The 18901-nt window shown below is 49.9% G+C and overlaps 1 long non-coding RNA gene across 3 annotated transcripts in view; it reads left to right on the top strand.

The window, feature by feature from the left end:
• Nucleotides 1-5840: 5840 nt before the first annotated feature.
• Nucleotides 5841-18901, top strand: part of LOC123000543 (uncharacterized) — a 29434-nt gene continuing 16373 nt past the window's right edge. The window contains exons 1-3 of one of the 3 annotated variants that reach the window (XR_008959483.1): nucleotides 5841-5980; nucleotides 7574-7686; nucleotides 10580-10677. This is a non-coding gene — a long non-coding RNA (uncharacterized LOC123000543). Of the gene's footprint in view, nucleotides 5981-7570; nucleotides 7687-10579; nucleotides 10678-18901 lie in introns of all 3 variants that reach the window. The other 2 variants (XR_008959482.1, XR_007188566.2) reach the window with 2 other exon arrangements.

Raw genomic sequence — 18901 nt, 5'->3', positions numbered from 1 at the left:
ACCACAGAAGAGTGGGTGCTCAGAGAATGTGTGGGAAGGAAGGAAGGAGGGAAGGAGGGAGGGAGAGAGAGAGGGAGGGAGAGAGGGAGAGAAGGAGGGAGGAAGGAGAGAAGGAAGGAAGGAAGGAAGGAAGGAAGGAAGGAAGGAAGGAAGAGAGGGAGGAAGGAAGGAAGGAAGGAGGGAGGAAGGAGGGAGGGAGGGAGGAAGGAAGAGAGGGAGGAAGGGAGGGCTGGAAGGAGAAGGAGGAAGGAAGGGAGGGAGGCGGGCGGGAGGAAGGGACCCCAGGTTCTGGTCGGGTTCAGGAGTCTCACCCAACCCGTCCAGGACCAGGAGCTCCGGCAGCCCTGACTCTGAGCCAGCCTCAGGGTAAGCAGGAGGTGGCAGGAAGGATGAACATTCGTCCAGGTCTCGGCAGCCCCCACAACGACGCGGGCAGCTAGGTTGAGGGGCTAGAGATGAGGGCACAGGGTCAGGGGGCACGGCTGCCGGCCGCAGGCAGACTGACCGGCACCAGCCACCAGGAGCAGGTTATGCTCAGAAGCCCTCACCTGGGGGGCTGGCTGACAGCAGGCGGGCACGCGGCGGAGGGCCCCGAGCGGTCCCCTTGAGGGCGAGTCCTGCACGCTGGGCTCCAGGCCCAAGGTGGGGAGAAACCAGTCCAACTTTCCACTGAAAATAAATACCCCAGCAGGCCTCTGTGGGTAGGGAGGAGGGCTGGCTGTGTGAATGGCTTGCTTTGCACACTTCCATGATTATCTGAATTTTTACCAAGAGCATAGATTATATACATATTTGTTGAAGAAAAGAAAATAAATATCTGATGACCCCAAGGCCTCTGCCTTCCCTGGAAACTTCTACACTGCTGGGCAGTTGTGACAAAGCCCCAGAAGATCTGTCTTCCCTGGCCCTCAACCCACTTTGGGAACATGTCCTATGGGCTAGACCCCTCACCCAAAGGTGGCCATGCATTTTTTATCAATTTGCTTCTTCATTCCTTCACTACTCTGTGTCAGGCCCATGTCCCCTGAAAGCTGCCAGTCTAACAGGGAGACAGGTACGAGGACCACGTACCCACCATACCACCGAAGAATGTGGTGTAGAAGTATAGCTGTGGGAGTAGTCAAGGAGGGCTTCACAGAGGAGGTGACCTTCGAATGGGGCCTTGAAGAGCGAGTAAGAGTTTGTCAGAAGGAAAGCGGGTAGGGGAAGGACGTTCCAGGCAGCAAGGAGAGTGTGAGCTCCAATGTGGATGTGACCGAGGTGCCAGGAGGAGTCTGGGGCAAAAGGGACACGAGTGTGGGGCAGGGTGGTTAGCAAGAGATCAGGCTGGATGGGTGTGGAAACCAAAATCACAAAATGCCTAGATGCTGGGCAAGGGGCTTGCAGATTTTCCTTTGGGCCAATGACTGTGAACTTGCTCACCAAGGACACAGCTTTGGGTTTTTTTTTTTTTTTTTTTTTTTTTTAAGATTTTATTTATTTGTCGGAGAGAAAGAGAGCACAAGCAGGGGGAGCAGCAGGCAGAGGGAGAGGGAGAGGCAGGCTCCCTGTGGAACAAGGAGCCTGATGTGGGACTCGATCCCAGGACTTTGGGATCGTGACCTGAGCCGAAGGCAGACGTTTAGCCGGCTGGGCCACCCAGGCGCCCCTGGGCTCTGGATTCTGACCCACAGGCCACGGTTGGAAGTTCCCAGCTGGTTCTGACCAACTCCCGGGGTTGGTGTCCACTGCTGTAGCTGGGGTCATTGCAAATGTGAGAATGACAGGTTCCGGCTAAAGGCTTGGGAGGACAGTGATCTGCCTGAGGCCCCAGGGATAAGGGGCAGAGCCGGCCTCCAACCCAGGTCACTCTGACCCCAAGACCACCCCTGCTGTCTGTCAGCGTGGGCTGGGGCCTCGTGCTCCCTTTGCTCATGTGCTCAGGGGCTTCCAGGGTCTGGCCCTGCTGCGCTCAGGGACACAAAGGTACCAAGTCATGTTTCAGGCGCTTTGTCTCCAGAAGGGAGCATGAAGCTGTCCTCCGAGCTCCCACTCCCAGCCCCTTCCAGGGGCAGCTCCTGACTTCCTTTCCCTCTCCACACAGCATGGGGTGTCCTCGGAGGCTACCCTGAAAGAGCAGACTTTGGCATGAGACAGACCCGAGTTCACGTCCAGGCTGTACCTGGAGGGGACAGGAGGGTCTCAGGCAAGCACGTGCTCCTCCAAGCTTAGCGTCCTCACCTGTAAGCAGGGGTGGAGGGTGGGGAGAGAAAGCATCCCTCAGGGGATGGGGGAAGAGCTTCAGCACAAGGACCTGGGCGCGGGGCCAGGTGCGGAGCCGACCCTGAGCAAAGCTCACTCCCTTCCCGCTGCCTGCAGGTGCGCCCGGGCTCCACACCTGCCTCACCCTATTTGGAGCAGGATCATGGGGGAGTTTCCACGCGGAAGGGCTGTGTCTGCTGCCAGCTAGGGTGCAAGGGAATTACACTCAGGTTGCAGACGTGTTCTCTGATGACTTCATGAGCGAGGCATGCTTGGGCAGAAAGGTCTCTATTCTCTGAGGCCGGGGACTGTAAAGCTGCAAGACTCTGAGGACTGACCCTGAGCAGTGGTGTTCAGTCCCCTTGGGTGCTGAATACGTTTTGCCAGCAACGCCTTGTGTGGGTGCCTAGTCTATACAACGGATAAAAACTGGGCCGCTCTGCTTGAAGAGGGGGTGTGGAAGGCGGTCCTGGGGAAAGGTCCAGGGTCCCATTTTCCCTGTAGCCCTGGATCCTGGGGAGATGGGGTTGGAGCTGCTCCTGGCTGTGGATCGGGGTAGCTGGGGAGCAGAGCACTGTGGACAGAGTCCAGCAGCCGATATTTACCAGCTGGTATGAAAGGACTTCTGTATCCTCAAAACCGCATGCTGGTGCCAGTGTGGCTGGGCCAGGGAGCTCATGTTTCACAGCAAGAAGTCAGTCTATACAACAACAATGATCATATGTCTTTGTGAAAAATCATAATGATGTCAACCTTTTAATGTCCCCACGGTCTCTTCTCTTAAACTTGAAGGGATGTTTTATTGAAAACCTCTCTTGTCTAGAAGAACTATTCATATGAATCCAGCAATTCCATTAGCTTCCCTTTCTTTTTCCTTTGTTAAATTCAAGTACAATTACATAAAAATAGTACCAATATATGATTCTTCTGGTTTTGTAAGTCTTTCTACCTATCTGTTCCTCACCCATCCTTCTGTTTGTGTATTTGCATGTAAGTCCCCCGAAATGATGTTCACCTAATGCCAGTGGTTATTTCTGGCAGGTGGGACCGGGGCTGGGTTCTCAATTCCATCTTGGGGATTTTGGGCATGTTGTGAATTCTTTGTTATGAGCAGGTAGCACTTTTATTTTGTTTTAATGGTTTTTTTTCTTAAAAAGTAAGATGGAAAGAAAGCATTAAGATCATTAACCAGAATTCATTCTGGAAACTGAGTACTGAGTACTAAAGCCAGTGATGACTGCTATTTTTCTTTTTAATTTCTAAAATCAAGGGAAAACTATTTTACTTTTAAAATGAGGGGGAAAGGACATTGTGGAGATCGTGAATCAAAAGCGGCTGGCGATGATCTATTCATCGACAAATATTTATTGAACAACTTAATGCCAGGGTCCCATGTTTCCCGTTCTCTTATAACTTCAGGTTTTCAGTCCCCGCATTCTGTAAAACCTTTTCTATCACACAGTCCCTGTAATTCTTATAGGCTGCCACTAGGTGGCAGTATGCACACCCGTATTCTGGGTGGCGCTGTGCTGCGCTGCTCAAGTCAGGTAAGATTTCAGTTCAAGACACCTATTACTGCTTTGTAAGTTCTCATTGGCAGAATTATGTCATATATATCGATATGTATATATCGATATATACCTATATAGCTACATCTGTGTCTATATCTATATCTAAAATCTGCAGTATCTATATACAAATACAGATATATTTTAGGATTGGGAACATTACAATTAAGGGTGCTCGACTACTTGTCTTCCTCAAATAAACACTCCAGACACAAGTCAAACAACAGACTAAAGCAAACAAACACGATACTTCTGCACACGAGACAGGGTGGCCTAGAGGCCAAGCACCCCAGCTTTGGAAGCCAACAGATAGGAGTCCAAATCCTGGATTCATCCATCATTTGCTTCATCACCTTAGTCAAATTACTTGAGATCCTTTGGCCTCAGTGTCCTTGTTTCAGTGCTGGGGATCTAATGGAGTCTGAATCACGGGGTTGTTCTGAGAGTTAAGTGAAATGGGGTAGGGAAAGAAATGAGGATCTAGCTGTTAGTATTCCTGCAGTCATTTCCACCTAGAAAACTCCTACTCATACCTGAAGACCCAGCTCAAAGGTCTCCTCCTCAGTGAAGCCCCTGCTAACTTTCTAGCAGGGAGTGAGACACTCCAGAGGGAGGAGAGTTCCAGGTGGAGCAAACTCTGGGGACCAAGGCCCTGGGGCTCACATTCAGAGACACATTTCCTTGGAAACTTGGATGGAGTTAAAAAAATTCTACAAATAACCGTAACACATTTCATTAAAGAACAACAAAAACATATATAGTAAAACTCTTGCTAAGCAAAATTGTTTTATTTTACCTGCTTCTGTTACAACTAGAGTCAAATGATACCTTCTGAGGACAGAACGTTGGGTTACCTTCTTGGGCTTCAGGAGTTCACCTTTGAAAAGGAGTGTGGCCCTAACCTGCCTCCTGGCTTGTGGTGAGGATCAAAGTGACACCATAAAGATGAAAGTTGCCCTGCCTCTGGTTTCATTTCCTACCGCAAGGTTGTCATTTTTTTTTTTTTAAAGAACACAAATCAGGTATTACTTCCTGCTTGAAACCCTCCCCAGGCTGCCTGCGGCCTAAAGAACAAACGCCAGGCTCCTAAGGATGCCTGAAGAAGCCCCTGGACGAGTGCATTTTTGCCCCTTCCACTTGGTGTCCTGGGTCTGCTCAGCTGCCCTCGGCTGGTGACTCCCAGATCCCCGGGGTCCTCCTCTTCTGTCTCCAGCCCCGAGACCAGCGCGCAGGCCCCACATCTGTCTACCTCCAGCCGCCTCCCACAGCCTCTTTCAGGCCGTCTTCCAGGTTCCAATCTAAGTACAGCCCAGCATTAGCTGTGATGCCACGGAACACACCCCTGAGCCTCACTCTCCTGTGTGCAGAGGGGCCCGGGACACCTAACTCCTCGGGGTGGGCAGGAAGTCTGGCGAAGACACGCGTGAGGACTCGGGCCAGGCCCCGGCCCACTGCGGGGCGCGACTGCGCGGGTTCCGGCCCTGGGGCTGGGCTGCAGGGCGGCGGGCTAGGGCGGCCCTGCAAAGGGGCCGCGTCCGGGCTGTGCGGGGCAGGGCAGCGGGTGGGAGGGCTTCCCCGAGATCGGTCCAACCCCGCCGGCCCAGAGTGCCGCCGGTGGGAGCCCCGGGACCTCAGTTCGGCGGGCCGCCCCTCCCGGCCCCCGCCGAGGCTTCCCCGGACTCGGCCACCACATGCGCGCTCAGTCCCTCGCAGTCCTGAATGCCCGGCGCGACTGTCCGGCGCGGTCTCGGGAGCGTAGCCCTGTGGCTTGCTGGGCATGCGCGGAGCGCCGGGCGCATGCCCGGTCCTGGGCGGGGGGGGCGGAAGCTCGGCGCGGGGACGCGGCCGGGCGCGCGCCTTGGCGGTGAAGCCCGCCTCAGCCGGTCGCCGCGCATGCGCGACCTGCGCCGACGCAGCACGCCCTGAGGGCGCAATCCCCCCGCCGCCGCCGCCGCCGCCAGCCCGCCGCCGCCGCCGCCGCCAGCCCGCCGCCGCCGCCGCCGCCGCCGCCAGCCCGCCGCCGCCGCCAGCCCGCCGCCGCCGCCGCCGCCGCCGCCGCAGGGACCGCTGTGCGCCCGCGGCGTGAGGCGTGGGAGGGAGCACCGCCTGTCGGTTCGCGGCGCCGCCTCGGAGTGGTCTGCCCTCGCCTCCCGGCGCCCCGCGCGGTCTGAGTGAGTGCGGGCCTGGGGAGGGGGCCGGGACGCGGGCGGGCGGGCCGGCTCCTGGAGCTGGGGGTTGGCAGAGCCTAGCGGGGCCAACCAGCCGGTCCGCGCGGCGGATATGGCGGAGACGGGCCCCTCCCGCGCGGGGCTCGGGAGGCCGAGGATGTGGGGAGGCTGGTGAAGTGGGGAGGACGAGGGAGGGGGCCCCGGGAGGACGGCGCTGTGGGGAGGACCGGGGCGCGGGCGGGTCGGGAGATGTGGGGCGGACTGGGGGGTCTCCGGGAGGACGGGGGGGACACGAGAGGCCAGGGAAGGGGGACGAGGGGGCGGGTTCTGGGAGAACGGCGCTGGGTGGAGGACGGACTTGTGGGGAGGTCGGTGGGCTCTGGCAGGCCTGGGGACGAGGGGAGGCCGGGGGCTCGGGTAAACGGGGAGGTTTGGGGGACATGAGAAGGCCTGGGGGGGTTCGTGAAAGATGGGGAGGTTGGTGGATTCGGGGGTCTCGGAGAGACGGAGGGGCTCGAGGCCGGAGCGCACAGGGAGGCCGGAGGCTTGGGGAGGCCAGCAGGCTTCCTTGGGAGCCGGCCAATTGCCTCAAAAACAAAAGGGGGGAGAGAGGAAGGAGGAGGAAGAGGGAAATCCTTGGGGACCTGGAGGGGGGGCGGGGGAATAGCCCTGACCCTATATGGGGACTCACTGGCCCTCAGGAAAGGGCGGGCTTCGCACCCGGGTCCGCGCGGGCTCCTTCCCCGCAGCTGGCGCGCAACTTGCTGTGGCCCTGTGGTTTTCGGGGCGAAAGCCCCGGAGACCTCGTTGATTCATTGTGCCTCCAAGTTTACCCCTCTTCCCAACCCAGCCCCCAGCTCTGCTGCTGGCTTAGGTGGAAGAAGGACTTGCTGTTTCTTTCTCTCTCCTTTCCTTTCTTTTCTCAGGAGGAGGAGTGTGTGTGTGTGTTACTTGGTTTTATTTAATTGGAGGATTTAGCTTAATGCACTAAGGGTAAAAAGAAATTTTTTTAAAGTCATTTCAACAGTGTCTCATTCTTGCATAGTTAGCCTGCAGCTGGGTTTTTGGCAGTGAGACTAAGATAATAGTAATGTAGTAATTATGGGAACTGGTTGAAATACATTCAAGGAAGGCGGTGTAAGGATTTGGGGATCTGTACTTAAGACGACCAACGCTGGGATTCTTAGGTAGAATGTTGGGATTTTCTCTTCTTCAAAAGGAGTAATTCTAAAGTACTAGAAAGCTGGTGTCCTGATACCCAAGCCGGCACTCTTTTCATATTACGCAATGCGTACAATGTCAAGCAAGTGTCATCAGGTCTTGGGTTCCATATCCATTAGTGATAGCCAGACTATTAAAGTTCTATAAGCCCCTGGTGAACTTTTCATCTTTTGGGGAGAATGAGGATATAGGAGAAATATTTGTTTTCTCAGGTGTGAAAAAAAGTTGTAACTCTTTAAAGGCAAGCAAGGCCCATATGTCTTTGAATTTTAGTTCTCCGGAAGGATAGCAGGTATGTGTAGTAGATACTCAGTAACCAAATAAATGCAAAAAAATAAAAAAAAACCTTTGCTTTTGTGTATACTCTTGTAGCAGGCGTTGTACTGGACTCTGCAGGGTGATAACTGGATGAGAAATGATCCTCTCCAAAGGTCTTTGCAGCCGAGGGAGGGAGACAGAGAAGTCGGTCAGTGATGATGGTACAGTGGGTAAGTCCTGTGATAGAGGTGCGCCCAGGGCATTATGACAGGTACTCATCTTTCTTCAGTCCCCCACATTCTTAACCCTTTTTATACCTATTGTAATTACCCCCTACCCCAGACCTATTTTCCCCATACCTTCCAGTAGCCTCTTAGTAATTTTTCTTCATGGTCATACAGACTCATCTCTTCACATTTGATTTCTGGCAGACAGTTTCCTGGAGATCTCCGTTCTCTTCTTTTCTGAGCTGCTTGCTCCTTTGGTCTTTTCTTGTGTTGTCCCTGGATGTTCCTTTGTTCTCATCGTTTGGCTTTTGTCCAGAGTTGGATTTTATGTTTGTGGCAACTCTTGTCTTTGTCTTTCTTCACTGACTTCTTCCTTTTGGTGGCGTTAATTACTTTAAAAAGATAGTACAGTGTTTTTGGACAAGTTGAAGACAGCCTTCAGCATGCCCTCCTCTTGAGCAACACTGCTCCGGCTTGGACTTGTTTCCCTCTCTCCTGGTACACAGCCACCATTCTGGAATCTCCCTTCATCGTCGTCCTGGGGATTCCCTTATCCCTTCTAATGGAAGCTCATGCCTTGCTCATTTTTTGTTGATGCTCGTGTTTTGGTGGAAGACTTTCTCCAGGGGCTTTCTGACATAGGATGCTTAGGAGGCCAACCTTTTGGGACCATGCATGATTGAAACTTGATTGATGGTTTCGCTGGGTATAGAGTTCTGTATTAGAATTCATTTTTGTTCATAAATTCAAAGATTGCTCCATTGCCTTCTTGTTTTCATGTTACTGTTTTAGAATTCAGAAGCTATTCTCATTTTTCCTTTGTATGTAACTTGTTTCCCCTCCCATCTTTAGACGCTTGTAGGAGTTTTACAATTTGTCCAAGTCTTTTGAAATATCGTGATGGTGTACCTTGTGTGGTCGGTTTTCATCCACTGTGCTGCATATTCAGCGGGTCCCTTCATTCTGGCAACTGGGAGTTTTTAGTTCTGGGAATACTCTTTGGCATTACTGTGCTGAGGTTTTCTCTCTTGCTTTTCCTTATTTTGTTTTTCTGGAAGTCTTATTATCCGGAACTTGGCTGTCCTGGGCAAAGGTTGTAATTATCTTAATACCCTTTTCTTCTTCTTCTTCCTTCCTTTGCTCCTCCTTTTCTGCCTTTTTTTGGGGGGGGGGGTCTCTTTATTCTCTGTTCAGGGAGATGACTTCAGTTTGACTTAACCTTTTCTTTAGTTTATTATTTCTGATTTCAGAAAGGTTCTTTAGATTTCCAAGAGCTCTTTTTCTATTTTTCTAGAAGAACATCCTGTTTTTCTTTGTTGATTGCAGTGTTGTCTTACCTTTATATTATTGATAGTTTGTATAGTCTCTGTTTCTTTTAGGTTGTTTCCTTCCTTCTCCTGTCTGACGTGGTGGGGCCCTTTGACTTTTACATCAGGGTATTCTGGGTGGGCCATGTGTTGGGGGTCCCCAGGGTTAGTATCTTTAGATCTGTCTTTTGGAGCTGATCAGATTCCCCAGAAATATTCTCCAGTCTCTTTCCGGCACAATTCTGACTTCAGAATCTGGAAGCCAGCGGTGTGCGTGTGTGGTCTGTTGTAGGAGAGCTGGAGAATTCACTGTTCACTGTATATACAGTCATTAAGTCCAGCTCTGTTCAGTGCAGCTGGGCAGGGTGACTTCAGTCCATAGATGCCTCTACTTTTCCGGGGAATGCCCCCTCCCATCTTCTTTCAGAGTGAGGGGGTGTCACGTTGTGCCTGGCGTTGAGGTTCTGGTTTCAGCTTCCATGGCCTTCCCCGGCTCCTCTGTATTTGGGGCTATGCCTTCTTTATCCCCGTTCTGTCTACACTGCTGCTGCCACTTCTGGTCTTCTAGGACACTGCTGTGCAAGTGTAAGTGGTTTCCGTGTGTTCCACTGCTGAATTAGGACCTGGCTTTCTTGGGCCTGCTGCCTCATTTACTCTACTTCAGTCTTTTATAGTTTCTGTCTCCTCCAGGTTTCTTCTTTTTACTTTTTTGTTTGGGTCTCAATCTTCCATGTTAGAAGATTTCCCCAGTACTTCAAAAATCTTGGCTTTTTTCTCCTTTCAGTTCTCCCTGTGCTGTTTCAAACATTTTTTAAAAAGATTTTATTTATTTACTTATTTGAGGGAGTGAGTGTATGCACAGGAGAGAGAGCAGAGAGCACAAACGGGGAGGGGCAGAGGAAGAGAGAGAAGCAGACTCCCTGTTGAGCAGGGAGCCTGACCTGGGGCTCCATCCCTGGACCCTGAGATCATGACCTGAGCTGAAGGCAGATGCTTAACAGACTGAGCCACCCAGGCGCCCCTGTTTAGAACATTTTTAAAAAATATCTCTTTAGTATAGTTTTGATGGAAGGCAGTGGAACAGATGTCTATACTCTGTCATTGTATCGTGCACTTATTAGCCAACCACACCCTGTTAATTTATGATTTTTGATATGTTTGAATAGTTCCAGTTGCTACACATGTATTTCTTTTCTTTTCTTTTTTTTTTTTTAAGATTTTATTTATTTATTTGACAGAGAGAGATACCAGTGAGAGAGGAGACACAGGCAGGGGGAGTGGGAGAGGAAGAAGCAGGCTCCCAGCGTAGGAGCCTGAGGTGGGGCTCGATCCCAGGACTCTGGGATCACGCCCTGAGCCGAAGGCACACGCTTAACGACTGAGCCACCCAGGCGCTCCTTCCTGTGTGTTTCTTAAGTAGAAATAGGTTTGAAGACAGGGACGTGGTGCCCTCTTCTCACCCCTCATCCCAGGCATTGCCCAGTAGGCTTGCGTGGGAGGTGATGGAACTGGCTGAGGGGTGAGTTCAGTAGAGCTTCAAGAAGTGAAAGGAAGGGGGTTTTAATGCGCATGTTGTCTCTCCTTGTCAGGTTCTCTGAGGACTATGGAAAGAGGAAAGAGAAACCGGGAGCATTTCCTTTGAACCCACGTTTGATTTCTTCACAGAGTTATCGTGGCCTTCAGAACTGTGAGTATAATTCTCTTGCTACATTTGTGTTTTGGTTTTTTCTTTTGTTTTGATTTTTCTTTCATCTGTCTTAAGGTTTCTTTGACGTATACTAGAAACAAATAAAAGCTAGTTGATTTTGCAGAGTAGGTGAGGGAAGAAATATTAGTTGTTTAGTGCCTTTTATGTGTGGAGAGAGGCAGGCAGGATGACAGTCCTGTCCCTGATAGTTGTGACAGTAGCAGCATGTGCCCTAGAAGAGTGCCCCAACAGGGTCAGCCCTGGGCCATCCAGCTCCTCAGTGAGTCTCTGGCAGTAATCCCCTGAATGAGGCTACCCTTCGCCCCTGTTTCACATTTGCATAACTGAAACAGAGGTTAAAGGTTACTAAGTTAGTAAAAAGCAAAGCTGGGATTCAGACTCAGTATGGCTTTGGAGCCTGTGCTTTTTACTCGTGTTTTATTCTTACGGGCTCTGGATTCAGATGTTGGCTTGGCTGCTTACTTACTAACTCTTCACTAACTACCGAAACCTAGCTCTCTCTCCATGCCAACTCTTCACTGACTACTTAAACCTAGCTCTTTCCTCTGACAAAGGGTGCTCTCCCAGGGTTGTGGTGGATGCCGTAAGAAATGTGAAATGTGCTCAGCTTTCACAAATGTTAGCAATTGCTATTCGGTGGCAGTTCCCCCACTTTAATGAGAGGAAAACTAAGCCCCAGAGATTGGGTTATTTGTGATTTGTTAATTTGTAACCTTGGCACTTGTGCTGCACTCCACAGTTGGGAGGTTATAGAATTGAGATTCTATTCCAGTTTGTCTTATTTCCAAAGACTGCTCTTTCTGGTAGGCCTAGTGGTAAATCGAGGACAGATCGTTGATAGAAGATTCATCAATCTGTCTTGTGGTATTAGCATTGGTAAGATTTTAGCAATACATTGCTTTGGTGTAAAAGCCCCATAAACTTAGACTTCATGGATTCAGAATTCAGAATCATTATAATTACGTTGAATTTGACTTTGGTAAGTGTCTTTGTCTTAGATGTCCAAGGGGCAGAACCCTGGATTGTTTTTCCATTTCCTTCTGGGGGTCAGTTCACTTTCCTCCTTTGTTCTCCTTTCTCCTCCAAACCCACTTTTGTTTCTGCCAGGATTAGGTATTAGGGAAGGGAAGGAAAATTGTGTCACGAAGTTTCAGTTTCCAAGTAAGGCCTGGAAGTCTTGCTCCTTTTCTCTGATTCCTTCTACCCTTTCTTGGCTACGAGAGGCACCTGTTCTGTGTGCTGTGCCAGGTGTGACTCTGCTGTCTTTTGGAGAAGGCCATGCCCAGCTGTTTACATCCCTTGTCTCCTCCCCACCCTCCCTGCACATTTCGATGTTTCTTCCTGTAACAGTGGGCTATATTTATTGGGTACAAGTCTGTTTCTGCATCTTTAAGGGCAAAGATTTTGTTATTTCGTTTCTGCATGTTTTCTGCTTGACCCATGGGTAGTTTTCACTAAATGCTGGATGAAGTAGTGTTTAATGCTTGCCACAAAATAAGTTCTCTTTTCTTAGTGGATCCAAACAAGAGGGAGAATATCAAGTATAACTTTTCATCAGCATTAGCTATTAAAAATCGTTCGTCATGGTAGAGCCCAAGACAGTTTCATATTTAGCAGAAATTACACAAAATTTTTCTTCTTAATGTGATGTGCAGCAGAACGAAGGCCTGACAGGGAACTGAGAGCCCATTCTTGGCTCACTGGAACTTTGAGCACCGGGATATAATCTGCTGCTTCTAGTTTGGCCCTCCCCTCCCCTCCACCCCTGTTTGAAAATATGTAAACCCAGGAAAAATACCTTATAACCAGTGTTTCTATAATTGTTTCCCCCAATTCTGGACAACTGGTGAGGCCACACGAGTAAGCCTGGCTTTGTACAGCATCGACTTAATGGTGTTCCTCTGAGATCCGGGGCCCTTGATGTACCTGAGTGCCCTGGTCCACTTAAGCCCCTGCAGGATGGATCAGGTTCTTGGTTCCTGATTTGTTTTGGGGTGTTGCATTCTTAAGGCAGAACTTGGGATGGAGGTGTTTTACAATCAGAATTCTAGGAAAGCAAAGCAAAGTTTTGGAGGAGTTGAATTGCTGAAATATGTATGGAGATTATTTTCAGGGTTAATGGGGTGTGGGGAGGCAGTAGACAGAAAGGAAGGTTGCCCGGAGACCTATCTGAAACCCCCCATTTGGAGAATAAAGATAGGTTATTTAGCGTCAGGGCAGCTGAGAACAATCGACATAGATTGAACTGTGAGGTTCTGGGGCTGTTTGTCTAAACAAAGAGTCGCTAGGGTAAGGCGGTGCTGGCTGTCGGCTCCGGAGGGCAGCTGTCCCTCCCTCAGTGTTGAGCCCTGAGATTCGGCTGAGGTTTGAAAGGCTAGTGTGTTGGGAATAGACACTGGTGGTGGGGGTTGGAGGGTGGGGGAGAGTAGAGGACAGCCAGGAGATTGTCGGCACGCTGTTCAGGGAACCAGGTGAGCAGCAGCGGAGGCTGGGATTGGAGCAGGAAAACGAGGTGGTGAGAAGCAGTTGGGCCTTGGATGTATTTCAAAGGCAGAACCAGTAGGATTTGCTGACAGATTGGATAAGGGGTGTGAGGGCAAAGGGAGGAGTTGAGTTGACTAGAAGGCTCTTGGCTTGGGCAACTAGATGGGGGGAAGGCTGTGGGTGGAACTTGGTTTAGAGGGGCAGATGGGGAGCTCACTGTAGGCATTTTAAGTTTGTGATTCTGTTCGGGATCCAAGTAGAGATGTCATGTAGGCAGTTGTAAATAGGCATTTGGAGCTTGGAAGAGAAGTCTGAGCTGGAAGTGGCCATGAAAACGCAGTGACGGTCTGTGGTCACCGAGGGAGTGAGCACAGAGAAGACAAGCAAGCCTGAGCCTCGGGTCACTCTGCCATCGAGTGCTCAAGGATGAACATGAGCAGTGTTTGGCACAGAGCAGGTGTGAAGAAGACCACAAGCACTGGCACCATGGGAAGAAGGGAAGAAGTGTCCAGGAGGAGGATGTGATCAACTCTCTGAAGTGTCAGGAAAGGTCATGATGAGGACTGAGGTTTGGCCTTCGGGTGTGGCGACTTGGAGGACACTCTGGCAAGTGCTCGGCGCAGTGTGGGGGCGTGGTCAGAATGAAAGCCCGCCTGGACGGTGGTGTGAAGGGGGAGAGGGTAGTGAGACAGATTGCATCTGGGTGACTTAGGTCCAGGGAGTACGGTCATCCTCACACTTACTCGCCGTCTGGGTGCAGAGCAACGCAGCCGGGTCCCTGAGGTCCGTGGTGGTGTCTTCATGTCACGGGCGGGGAAAGGTCAGGTTCAGAGCTTACAGTAGCTTTCTCAAGAGTATGGAGCCGGCAGGCTGATGCCAGGTCTCAGGCCATGCACGCTGTCCTTAGCCGCCCTGTGTCCTGAGGGTGGAGAGACACTGTTGAAGGGGGAAAGGGGGTAGCGTGGTTGAAAAGTTGTAGGAAAACGCTTATGTCCTGCTGGAAGTGCTTCTGTTAGAGATTCTGTTTCTTTTTCTTACTTAGAAATTTCACTTCTATCAGAGGGTGGTAGGTGCATGTGTTCAAAAGTAAAAGAGTGTTGAATGATTCATGCAGAACCCAGCGGGCTCCTGTCCTGCCTCCACCATCCACCTCCCAGAGCTGCCTGGAATCCTGCTTATCTGTTTCTTTTAGTATTTCTGTCCACGGTTCCCAGCAATATCTATGTAGAGGCAGGGCCATCGATGCGTCACTTTTAGACAAAGTTACATTTTGAACTCCCATCTTCCCCCACATTTGTAGCACAAATTTTGTTTAGAGCCATAATTTGGTGAATTGTTTTGACTTTGTTAATGTTGCTCACTATTGAGCTGGTGAATGTAGCATGATTATATTCCCTTTTAGTTCAACTTTTTGTTTTCCTGTTTTCTTGAGCTTAACAGTTGCCACTTTTTTTTTTTTTCTGTTTGCTTGATATTCTTAAGAGTTCTCACTCTCCCTGACAGTAAGGCCTCTTAATAAAATTTGCCATCTGCTCATGTGTATTCCTTCTGTCTTCACCCCCAGGGACATCTGTTTTCTTGCATGCTGGACAGGTTACTCTCCCATGGTAGCAGGGTTGAGGTGCGTAGGGCAGATCCTGCAGGACTAGGCGAGACCAGGTAGAGAATCGTGATGGGGAAGACAGTGATGGGGAGCTCAGAGGGAGGGGGACGGTGTCCTCCTGAGGGAGCAGGTCCGGGCATGGTGAGTGGGGCTCGCGGTAGTTGGGGAAAGGCATTCCAGGTGGAGAAGGTGAGAAAAAGCAGAGCGGGACGAGATCGGTTACTTTTTGTTAACCTACAAAGCCTGTATTGTGGCGCCTCGCTAGGTGGTACATGTTAACTTAGTTACTGACTCTTCCTTTAAGACCTTTAAATAGATTTCCATGGAAAATGTGACATTCAGATCGTTAAACATCTGTCGTAAATTTTTTATTTTTTGAAAGATTTTATTTTTTAAGTAATCTGTACACCCAGTGAGGGGCTCAAACTTACAACCCCGAGGTCAAGAGTTGTACACTTTACTGACTGAGCCAGCCAGGGGCCCCTGTCATAAATTTTAATATTTTCTTAAAACGTGCGCATAGGATATATCAAGACACTTAAATCGAAGAGATCATCTTAAACTGTTGATTCCATGTATTTGTTCATGGAAACATCTTTATGGACTATCCCGTCACTGAGGCGGCCCAGCCAGTCATCGTGCAGGAGTGACCAGTGCAGCCCCCCGCTGCGGTCGTCAGGCGGGAGCAGGATGAGCGACCACAGGACGTTTCAGAGGCTGCTCTGTGTCTAGCTGGATGCGCAGGATGGTGTGCAGGGAGGCCGCGGTGTTGCGGAGGCGGGCAAGCGCAGCCCTGTCTCCGTGGCCCAGTTAGGGAGGCCCGTCGCGAACTCGGGAACGAGTTGGTGCAGAACCAAGAGTGAGTGGATTGGTTTCTTTTGAGAAGAAGCATCGCGCAGTTTGAAATGCTGAGGCGGGATTATAGGAAATAAAGTCCGTAAGTGCCTTTCAGGACTGCCAACTGCAGGGCACCTTTTACGTAAATGTGCTGCACCTTTTATGTGGGTGCCTGGCTATTCTCATGGACGGTCAGGAGCCTGTGTTTAGTTCAGTGGGTCCGCCGTGTACAAATGTTACCTGCTTCCTGAAGCTTCTGCTTTATGCTCCAGGCTTTGCGCAGGACACCCTTTATCTTGCCAATAGTAGTTACGTTTGTGATTCAGGAATTCTACGTGAGGGAAGTCGTCAGAATTGTGATACCTGCCGTTTATGTGTGTCATTCATCGTGTGTTTTGAGTTGTGTGTAGTGTTTATAATAACAAGGTAGTGATTACTGTCCCCACGCTGTAGAGGAGAGCCCGGAGCCAGGTAACAGTCAGCCCGAGGCTCCACGTGGTGGTGGCAGGCTCTCCTGTTCCTTGACATGAAAGCTTAGCCCTTGCTCTGAAGTGCACGTGGTGCTCCTGTGTGCGGGCTCTGCCTGTGATAGAGAGGGGGAGGGCTGCCGCCCACCGAGCGGTCTGCAGACCCTCAGTATTGTCACGTGCCAGCCGTGCTTCCGCCACGTCGGGATGAGTTGTCACTAGTGTTGCCAACCATTGCACGTGGTTCCCCGTCATTGGTGTTTCTGCTCATACTGAAGAAAGATTATGGATTCATCCCATACTAGTAAAAATGGGAAAATAGGTCTGTTTCTGACCCTAGTAGTAGGCAGGCAGCTTTTCCTGTGCTTCTTACACTCTGACTAAGGGGGAGAGAGGATGTTTCTTTCTTTCTACCTGCCTTGGCATATCGTTGCTATCTGCCAGGGGGGAGGGGCAAGTGGGGCGTTGGGAGTGGCGATGGCAAGGAAACATGTTAGATTTGTGTCTCCTGCTCATGAATTCTAAGTGCTTTAACAAAATAGACAAACTTTCCATCATTTCTTCTTTGATAAACTGTCTATTAAAAGGATAGGTGTCTCAGCAAAAAATTCAACTGGAAAAATGGTGAGAAGCTTTGAGTAGATACTTCATCCATTTCCTGTAGATAACAACATGCACACAAAAAGACGCTCCCCGTCATCCCTCATTAGGGAAGTGCCCGTGACAGCTGCAGTGGGTAGCGCTGCAGTCCTGTGAGAATGCCTCCCATTCCCACAAAACAAGGCAGCAGAAGGGGACAGTGCCCAGGTGCAGGGCTGTGGGACAGCTAGAAGTACATCGCGCTTTGCTGGTGGGGATGCAAAGGGTTATAACCACTTTGAAAAAGTAGTTTGGCAGTTTCTTATAAACTTGAATATATACTTTTCATACGATCCAGCAGTCCTACCTGGAGGCCTTTACCGAAGAGACGTGCAAATTTATCTCTACACAAAGGCCTGCATATGATTGCTTATAGCAGCTTTATTCCTATTTACCGAACATGGAGAACAACTCGGAGGTCCGTCAGGTGGGAAATGCGTGAACAGGTTGCGGTGCACCTGTGCGGTGGGGCAGTCCTTGTACAGCAACACAGAGGCACTGACTGCTGACATCCTCAGCAAAACAGGAGCGCGTCCAGAGTGTTCTGTTACGGGCAAACACAGAGCTCTGTACAACTGTGGTTCCCCCCTGATAACATTCGGATAAAGGCAAAACTATGGGAACAGATTGGATCAGTGGTTACCGGGGGCTGAGGCTAGGGGAGGAGAGGACTGAGTACAGGAGGGCGTGAGGGTGCTTCGTGGGTGATGGAAGTAGGCCATGTCTGCCCTGTGATGGTGGTCATACACTGACTGTGTCAGTCAGAACCCAGCGAACAGTGTTTTACTGTATGTAAATTTTACCTCAATAAGCCAAACCCAAAAAAAGGTGGATGACTTATGTATATACACACGCGTAGGTATTACACACACACAGAGGCACACACATTTATACCCACGCTTGAGCTCCCTTTTTCTTTCCGGTGGATTAAATTTAATATTTCTGGATTAGGTATCCTGAAAGTTTAAATGAAATAGATTGTAGCACAGACACTTTGTGAAAACATAGGATCTTGGAGTCTTTGGTTGATTTTTATATTCTTATTCACGATCTGAAGGCTTTATAATGTGGTTTGTTTTTGTATAACATGGTTATGTAGTATGGATGTCACGTAATTAGCATAAATAAAAGATGTTTTATCAGTTAAATTATTTTAAGATTCCTTCCATGTTGTTCAAGCTCTTGTAGCTGTGGAGAAAAATAGTTTTACTAGCTTTAAAAATTAATAAAAAATGTTTTCTTTGATTCATGACAAACTTAATTATACAGTCTTCAGCTGTGTCTTTAATCAGCTGTAACTGTAGGGTATGATTATATTTCAAACCGCTAGACCTAAGAATGTACACAGAAAATAATACAAGTTAGCTTCACTAAACGTAAGGCTTCATTGTAGTTGCGAGTCAGGTCTCTTCACAGTATGTATGAGGGTCGCTTGTTATTAGTATGTGGTGCTTTGCGATGCCCTGCAGAGCAGTTGTTCAGCATTTTTTCCTAATAAACCCTTCTTAGCAAAGCCACAACAGTGGGCAGGGAAGGGGATTAGAGTGGAAAGTTGTGTATTTACTTTTCATTTAAAAATCAAAATTTGACTATAGACAATAAGAAGGCCATTCATTTAAATGATGAGATCTTCCTTATTTTGCGATCAGAGGATATTGCCGTGTGTGGTTATAATGGAATCTGATACAGTAAGATGCAGTGTAAGAGGCCCTTCCTGAGCTGCTTTATGTTTGCTTATCCCGTGCGCTGCTCTGGGGTCTGGGCGCTGGCTTCACTGTCTCTGGTAACCTTGTCCTCTGAATGGTCATCACGTAGTCAATATGCACTAACGGCCTCCGTGACCGTCGTGTTTGGGAACAGAAGGAGTAGGCTGTTCTGCCTTGCGTTTGTTCTCGTCTGACTGTCCCTGTGTTTTGCTGTGGGAATCTGTGCGCTAACTGGTTTTGAGGGTTTGGCCCCTGCTGGGATGCTTCTTACAACTGGCGACCTTTCCAGCTGCTGTCCGCCAGGTGGCTGTCCTGCTGCAGTTGTCACCGTGCCACCGCAGGGGCGCTGTGTGCGTCCCAGTGTGAGCGGTGTGTGCTGCTGGACGGCCCGCCCGCGTGGGGGGATGTCTGCGAACAGCTTACAGTGTGACTCGCTGTTCCACTGAGAAGTTGTATTTGTAGAATAG

This window comes from Ursus arctos, unplaced genomic scaffold, assembly GCF_023065955.2.
Source record: "Ursus arctos isolate Adak ecotype North America unplaced genomic scaffold, UrsArc2.0 scaffold_16, whole genome shotgun sequence".
In the NCBI taxonomy this organism is placed as follows: Eukaryota; Metazoa; Chordata; class Mammalia; order Carnivora; family Ursidae; genus Ursus; species Ursus arctos.
This window is presented reverse-complemented; position numbering and strand designations above follow the sequence as displayed.